Below are 9,302 nucleotides of genomic sequence, written 5' to 3' on the forward strand. Positions count from 1 at the left end.
AATTCGTGTTCCTTCTTGTGATCCAAATTAAAATGTAAACATAAAATGATTAAAACCCTAAATTAGTATACGTACAAGGTAATTATGCCTTGAATTAATTTAATTTATTCTTTTATTTATATAGACATATGTGGTTTGTTACTCAACCTAGAAACGCTTTGTCAGTGTGAGCCATGATGAATACAACAGAAGCAAAAGGTAGCGGGTGAAAGGTTCTTTCACAATTATTCCAGTGTTGAAGGAGGGGATTGCAAAAAATCTCTGATCAGTGAATGGTGCTAAAACTATGCAATGACATCGCCTCAGTCTGCTGAAAGTACCAACATTCAGGCCAGATGCGGGGTGCTGCAATCTCGCCGAGTCTCAGTCAGCCGACAGTGCCAACATGCAGCCATATTCGGGCCAATATCAAAAAGTGGTATTGAAAAAGACCACAAAACATGATATGAATGAAATATTTTATTATAAGACATGCATTTTCTATATATTTTTAGACCAGAAGTTTAATGTGTGCAAAATCAAAATAATCATGTATCATGAATAAATAAACTCAACTCATTTAAATGTAATTAATGTGTTTACTTATCTTGCTCCCGAGGACGCACTGCTGGGCAATTATACATAGTCCTTAGCACAACACACCATACATTAAATTCATTAGGTATGTTTACCTTGTACATAACTTTGCAAAAGTCAATAACAAGTAAAGTAAATAATAATTAAATGATGTGGACAGGTGCAAATGAAAAAATTATTAATTATTATTGAATTAATTAATTCAAATATAGGCTTTACACAGTCACATTATTATGACCAGCTAGTATCCAGAGTTTTCCAATGTTTTAACGTTGGAATCTTTTTCACGGTGGACAATAAACAAACCATGCTTTCAGGTTAGCAGAATTCATTCTGACAGAGAGTCTGTAGATCAGGAGTGCTCAATACATTGATCACACAGTACACGCTGGTACATCGTTTCTCATTCAAACAGGTCAGCGTGACTGACATGAAATGTAGCCACTGTTTGTTTCATTTGCAGTTTGTTACCATAGCTATACCCCAGCCCGCCTAAATCACCGCTAATTTAGAATAAACCTGGCTGATACCATTTAAAATAAGGTAAGTGTGATTTTTCAGTCACTTGCCCTGTAAAGCTGAATATCAATACAGGAACTGAGAAGCATTTAAAAAGCTTCAAAGCTTTTTTGAAAAATGAAAAACCAACCTTAAAAGGTAGATGGTGATGACCTGTAGCAGGGCGCTATGCACAAGCAGTGCCTATTTATTACATAAAATAAAAATGCCATTTCAGATTTCCACATTAATAAACAAGTATTTATTTATTAAAAAAAAGATAAACAAAACTTGACTCGCTGTTATGAGGTGGGGAGGAAGGACCTCCCAAGGGGAGGGTTAACTTAAAAGGGTTTTATTTACCAAATAATAAACATAATATACAATAAAATAAAAGGAATAACAACAACAAAAAACACTTCGGGGAATCCCGAAGGCAGCCGGTGACGTCGGGGGCTGAAAAGGAACAGAAAAGCATACAAAAAGAAAAGGGGAAGCGCGAGGCGCGAACCCAGGGCTCTTGCCTCCCGACCGGGAGCTTTAGCAGCCTGCCACAGCGGAGGGGGGGGTAACACCGACGATAGCTGGATGGCACGGCGCTCTCCAGCAGTTTATGCTGGTCAGCGCCATGCCAGCTACCGGGTGTGATTTATTTGCGGACTTCAAAGATTAAATGTAACGGCGCTGTCACCAGCCAGGGTGGCTGGGAAGTGGCCATTTGCGACAGCGCTCCAGAGGGCGGAACGCGACGCTGTCACCAGCGGTTTGCGCTGGGAGGGGGTCGCGTTCCTCTGGGCGCGATAATAGGATCTCACGGTGGCGGCGGCACGGCGGCGGCGGCGGCGGCTCGGCGGCAGCGGCCTGACGGCGACCTAATGGCGGCGACCAGGCAGCGGCGGCGGCTTGACGGCGGCGGCACAATGGCGGCGGCGGCGGCGGCCTGGCGGCGGCCCAATAGCGGTGGCCCGGCGGCGGCGGCACGGCGGCGGCGGCACAGTGCGGCGGCACAACCTAGAGTTGAAAATAAACAAACATAAAAGGGCACCGCAGTGCCAAACAAACTGAAAGAAAGAAAAAAGAAACAGCCAACAAAAGCAGAAGGTGCGACGGCTGCAGCTCTGCACCTTTCCCTTAAATAAGGGAAGGTACAAAGCACAGCTGCAGCGCGTTCGCCCTAACGAGCTGGCCAGGTATTTAAACGAGCAGCTCGTTTCTGCTCTGTAAGGCCTGTGGCGTCAGGGAGAGATGGCACATTCCCCTGACGCCACAGAGCCTAACACTCACTAGTCATTTTTCATTAAAAAAGGGCAAAAAGAACACTTCAACAAAGTGCTACACTGAAATTTATACCCCAGTTAGTGCCCACCGACGAGTCTTCTTGGTGGCAAAATCATTGATGAGGTCCTTAAAGTCCAGTTTTCTTGCCAACTGACTTTCAATGGAAAGAAGGGCAAGGCTGTTCAATCTATCCTGGCTCATTGTTGATCTCAAGTAGTTTTTAACCAGTTTCATTTTGCTGAAGACCCGCTCACCACCAGCAACAGTTACAGGTAAGGTACAGAAAATCCTCAATGCAATGCATATTTCTCCAAAAATGCTCTGTAGCTGCAGCTTATATATGGCGTTAAGGAGCTGAAGAGGGGACAGGTTATAAGGAAATGTGGCATTATATACTGTGTTTAGGAGCAGCATCTCATTCTCAAATTCAACTGTGAGATCTTTTGGGTATGTTCTTGTCAGAGCCCGGCATGTTGCTTTTATCTGTTCTTCTGATATATCCCCCAACTTTAGAAGAGGTGCAAAAGATTCGCATATGATGGCTGTAGTCTGGAACCTTGCACTCAGATCACTGATGATGCTATCAATTGCAACAAAAAACACATTGTTTCTGAATGCCTTCTCTGCACTAAACTCAGTCTCATCCTCTTCACTCCTCCTCTCATTAGGCATTAATTTCCTTTTCCGTTTCTGCTTCTCTTTTCTCCTAAATTGAGCAGGTATCTCCATGGCTTGGGCTACTAAGGAGGCTTCAGTAAGAAGGGAGTCCCATTCATCACGAATAGCCTGTATTTCCTCCTGTAGAGCCTTGATGTTTGCAGCCTGAATATCCAAAGAACAATCCCCTGCCTGAAGAATTAGGTTGCGATTTGCAATACACTGTAGTACCTTTACCCACACAGTAAGTAGAACTACTGCATCAAAGGTCTTGAAATAATTGTTTAGGCCATTTGCCTCAGACTTGGCTTCACTTGTAAGGTTGCATGTGTCTAATACACCTTCTGGTGCCACCAGAACGGAGGGTAAATGAGTAGCCACAACTCGCACAGTGGCAATCCTTGCACCCATCGAGTGTCCGACAGACGATGAAGAAAGCATCCAGTTTCTTTCTCCAAGTTTGCCCATCGCTCTGGACTAACACTGAAGAAATTGTAGAGACGATTAACATTACCAAAAAATGTTGCAACCTCCTGACATGATTCAGCTGCGTGTACACCCACCAAATTTAGGGTATGGGATGCACAGGGGGAGTATATTGCAAACTGATTTGCTTTTAGAATCTGAGCTTGTACGCCTTTCAGTTTCCCTGACATGTTGGCTCCGTTATCATAACCTTGTCCTCTACAGTCCTCTAATGGTATGCCACTGTCTTGAAGTACACACTGTAAAAAATTATCTGAGCAATAAGTCAAGATAACTTCTTTCTTTCATTTACTTTAACTTATGAAAATCATTTTTGTAATTTCAACTAGATTTTACGAGTTTTCAGTGTTTCAACTTAAGTTTTTAAATTAGTTCAATGAAATGGAAATCTGAAGGAGTCAAATGAACTTAAGTATGTGAGTTCTGCTCTCTAACAGTGTGTAACTGTATTAATATGTCATAGGAGGAGCCCTTTGTTTTGATCAATTAATTTAGCAATATGATGGTCTTTTTCGGTAATATACTAATCTTACAGATATTCCAGACGTAGTAATAATTTAAACCAGAGAATTCTAAACGAAACACCTAACGGGCATCTGCAGACACCAGCTAATCAAAGCGAACTACACCAGGAGGCGGAGGAATACATTTTGAGGGCGAACTGTTGAACGTCACTGCAACCAGGCGGAGGAAAAACGACCGTTACACAGACAGTCTCAGTAAGGTGAGTGGGTGCATTAATCATCAATTTTAAAAACTATCTTCAATGTTTGGTTCATCAGGTGTCTTGTAAAAAATACATGCCATAAATTGCTCTTATGTTAGTATATTCTTTACAGGATGCCGCTTCTATCAGTTTTGCGTAGTTTTTGTAGAAGATGTTAGCTAGCTTGGAAATAAGTTGGCAAACCGAGACAGCTAGTTAAACCAAACCGCTAGCTTACACTAAACTCTAGCTTGCCTTCCCGCCCTTTTTATTCAAGCCAGTTGCCGTTTAACAAATGCACACATACTTGTATATACCAATGTGAGTTTAAAGCAAATAATAATGATAACTCAAAATCCAAATATTTTACATACTACAGATGTAATCGATCATTTATGACTTGTTTGGAGTTTAAATTCTACATCCAGGTCTTAATTTATGTCAGCGAGACTAGTCAACATGGTTTATTACACAGTATGAGTTTATCTGAATTATAAAAATGAATAAACTTTGCCTTACACCTGCTGTTTAAAATGGCGGGCTGCCGTTTTCAGTTTTACGGTAAAGTTTATTGAGTAGTTTGAGTATATAAATTAAGACCTGGACATGTCTTGTTTATTTTTACAGAGATAATACTCTTAAAAAGATTTCTTTATGGGTTCTTTAGTAAATAAATACAGTACATTGATTCTATATAGAGCCATGAACACTCAAACAACCATTTGCATGATTAAATATTTTTTGCATGCTCAAATTGCGCTTCAGATTGATGAGAATGTGTTGTGTATGGTTCTATATAGCACCAAAAAGGGTTCTTCTATTGTTATAAGCTTGAGATCGCAACAATAGCAGAACACTTTTTGGTGCTAACCATACACAACACATTCTGCATCAATCTGAAGAACCTTTTCATCATACAAAGAGCCATTTAGGCATGCACATGGTTCTTTGAGTGTTCATAGTTCTATATACAACTAATGTCTTTAATAAAGAACCATTTTTTTTAGAAGTGTGGGTGACAATTGATTCCTATTGTTCAACAATCTTAGCGTAGCAGCTCCAATTTTAACTAAAGAAGGACATTTTGGACTCCAAACATGTCTTGACTGATCTGGGTGAACTTGCTGAACTATTCCTATAATGGTTTGTTGTGTGCAGTTTACTCTTTTCATTATGTTTGCAGTTCATATGACTTAATCACGGTATCCTATATGTGTTCTGATAATGAATTTTCTGTTTTACAGGTTTTGTTTGAATTAATTGAAGTTTCTAACAGTTCTCCAGTCCCATGTGGACCCATTTGCACATCATGTGAAGAAACACAGAAAAGGAACCAATCTAGTCGCTAAACTTTGCTGTGAGCTTTGTACTTTTTCTACTCCAAGCAACATCAAACAATATGTGGTTCATTTAAAAAGACTTGAAAAATAGAGAAACTGTGAATTACCCCTTTGTGGAGTGCTCTTTTAAATCTAATGTTTCACCCTTTAGATTCTCATGTGGATTGAATTGTGTTCAATATATTGTTGCATTTAAGTAAACCTTCTGCACTCAAACTTTCTCTCATACATATACACTGATCAGCCATAACATTAAAACCACCTCCTTGTTTCTACACTCACTGTCTATTTTATCAGCTCCACTTACCATATAGAAGCACTTTGTAGTTCTACAATTACTGACTGTAGTCCATCTGTTTCTCTGCATACTTTGTTAGCCCCCTTTCATGCTGTTCTTCAGTGGTCAGGACCCCCACAGAGCAGGTATTATTTAGGTGGTGGATCATTCTCAGCACTGCAGTGACACTGACATGGTGGTGGTGTGTTAGTGTGTGTTGTGCTGGTATGAGTGGATCGGACACAGCAGCGCTGCTGTAGTTTTTAAACACCTCACTGTCACTGCTGGACTGAGAATTGTCCACCAACCAAAAATATCCAGCCAGCAGCGCCCCATGGGCAGCATCCTGTGACCACTGATGAAGATCTAGAAGATGACCAACTCAAACAGCAGCAATAGATGAGCGATCGTCTCTGACTTTACATCTACAAGGTGGACCAACTAGGTAGGAGTGTCTAATAGAGTGGACAGTGAGTGGACACGGTATTTAAAAACTCCAGCAGCGCTGCTGTGTCTGATCCTTTCATACCAGCACAACACACTCTCACACACCACCACCATGTCAGTGTCACTGCAGTGCTGAGAATGATCCACCACCTAAATAATACCTGCTCTGTGGTGGTCCTGACCATTGAAGAACAGGGTGAAAGGGGGCTAACAATGCATGCAGATAAACAGACTACAGTCAGTAATTGTAGAACTACAACGTGCTTCTATATGATAGATGGAGCTGATAAAATGGACATTGAGTGTAGAAACAAGGAGGTGGTTTTAATGTTATGGCTGATCGGTGTATACATGCGTTCTTATGTAGTGAGTTGCTCTTGGAGACTGAAATGTGTTTCAATATTTAATGAAATTTCCTAATGTTTTGGTTTGTTTTAACATGTCACTTTAAATAATTTATTTTTGTACTTTCTTTCTTAACATGTAATCACACTGAAATGTGGTGTTGAATTCATCTGTTCATCCAAAAAAATAAAAGTGAGTTGTTACCTCAGAAATTGTGTTTGTTGTTATAACTATAATTCACAATTTAAAACTCTAAATAATTTTACATTATCTTAACTTAAAAACTAATGTCAAGACTGATTTTAACTTAAATATGTATGTTGAAGCCAATGATTAGGACAAGTGAACAAAACTCATAATGTTTTGTCATCTGTATTTTAAACTTGCATTTCTAAGTTGAAACAACAAGCATTACATAGTCATATCAACCTGAAAACAGGAATCCAAAGCAAAACTAGACTTAAAGTAATGAGTTGAAGTAAATAGTAATTATAACTTGATTCTACTTGAAACTTTAAGGCAGCTTTTTAACTTAAGTTTTTGAGTTGAAGCTGATAAAATTTTTTACAGTGCAGCTTGAATCATTTCAGAAATTTCCTTGCCTGTCTTTTTATAAAAGTCTTTAAATTGACAGAATCTCTGTTATCTTCCAAACACTGCTTTCAACATCTTGATGCACATATCTTAATAACAGTACATTCTGTTCAGTGTGAGAGATGTCTGGTGTTGAGTCACATATCACAGAGTAATAGATTGCAGTTTCTCCTTCTGCCAGGATGGTGTCCAGCACTCTTTTGCCACAGATATCAGTGAACTCATTTTGTGTCTCAGGACCCTTCCTTCTTTTGCCTTACTTTCTCCAAGTGCTCTTCTAAAACTGAATCATAACGTGCCTAAAAGTTTTCATTGTGTACATCATCTAGATTTGAAGTTTTGCCTCTGAATGGAAGGTTTCTTGATGCTAAATGAAGTGTCACATCCAAAAGCCTCTCAAGAATCATTCTATTATTTTCTATTTCTGTCTGTATTTGTTTCTGAATGTGACCGTCAACTCTTGTTCCAGACAATAATGAATGCTGAAGGCTTTTTAATTTCAAATAGCATTCCTTATGAGGCATGTTTGTTTCATGTTCTGGTAATTTTCTGTACATTCTTTGCCATTTAATGTGTGATAATTTCACACCATCCTTGCTGTTGAGAGCACTTTTAGATGGCTTTTTCAGCTCGTGAGAAAACAGAAGGCATGGAATGCAATACAAAGCCTCTGCACTTTCACTATAGATTAGCCAATCTCTCTTGATTTTCTCACGGCCATTGGCCGACTTTGCAAATTGAAGGTAGTTAGGAAATGGGTTCCCTTCCTTGTCTTTTGCTGTAATTTTATTTGTTTTTGCTTTGCTTGCCAATCTGTGTACTATTGTGTCTCTCTCTTCATTAGTCAACTTCTTTGGCCATAATGCTGGATCCTCTGACATACACTCCTTGGCACTGCCCTGACTACTTTCTGACTTCTCTTCATCCCTTTCACTTTTCTCAGAACCTTCTCTGCTTTCACTTCCTTCACTTGCATCATCCTCTATCACATCTTCTCTATCATCCTGGACAGACCCCTCTACAAGCATGAAGCATATGATAGATATTAGCAGGCAATTCCAATGTAGCCTAATGGATGTGATTGAACATGCTTAATATTTAAATATTTTGTATAAAACTTCCTCAAATTTCATATAATCATTTGCATCATAAAAACTATGTGGCATTTTATTTTTCTTATGGATGTGAGAAAAAAGTATCTTATTCTAATTAGGCTACAGCCAAACATAGGCCACATTAAAACACAGAGCATGACTTTAGTGTTGCTAAACACATTACAGTATAAATAGCTAAAATGATGTGCTTTCATTTTAAACTATAGACTCACCTTGTCTCAAGTCCACAGTATCAGAGGATGAGGGGTCTGTTGCTGCATCACCCTCTGTGTTTGCTTCTGAAAGTTATGTGAAATGCATGTTTACCTCAGATTACATGTAAGGCATCATGTTATTTCTAATTTTGTATTATGCAGTTTTTAGCACTGACAATCACGTTGGTATTAAAGCGTTTTATAACCACAGGAGTTCATTTAATGTAGGCTACAGTTTATCACAAAAGTGAGTACACCCCTCACATTTCTGCAGATATTTAAGTATATCTTTTCATGGGACAACACTGACAAAATGACACTTTGACACAATGAAAAGTAGTCTGTGTGCAGCTTATATAACAGTGTAAATTTATTCTTCCCTCAAAATAACTCAATATACAGCCATTAATGTCTAAACCACCGGCAACAAAAGTGAGTACACCCCTAAGAGACTACACCCCTAAATGTCCAAATTGAGCACTGCTTGTCATTTTCCCTCCAAAATGTCATGTGATTTGTTAGTGTTACTAGGTCTCAGGTGTGCATAGGGAGCAGGTGTGTTCAATTTAGTAGTACAGCTCTCACACTCTCTCATACTGGTCACTGAAAGTTCCAACATGGCACCTCATGGCAAAGAACTCTCTGAGGATCTTAAAAGACGAATTGTTGCGCTACATGAAGATGGCCAAGGCTACAAGAAGATTGCCAACACCCTGAAACTGAGCTGCAGCACAGTGGCCAAGATCATCCAGCGTTTTAAAAGAGCAGGGTCCACTCAGAACAGACCTC

Source organism: Trichomycterus rosablanca, chromosome 15, assembly GCF_030014385.1.
Source record: "Trichomycterus rosablanca isolate fTriRos1 chromosome 15, fTriRos1.hap1, whole genome shotgun sequence".
NCBI classification, from domain to species: Eukaryota; Metazoa; Chordata; class Actinopteri; order Siluriformes; family Trichomycteridae; genus Trichomycterus; species Trichomycterus rosablanca.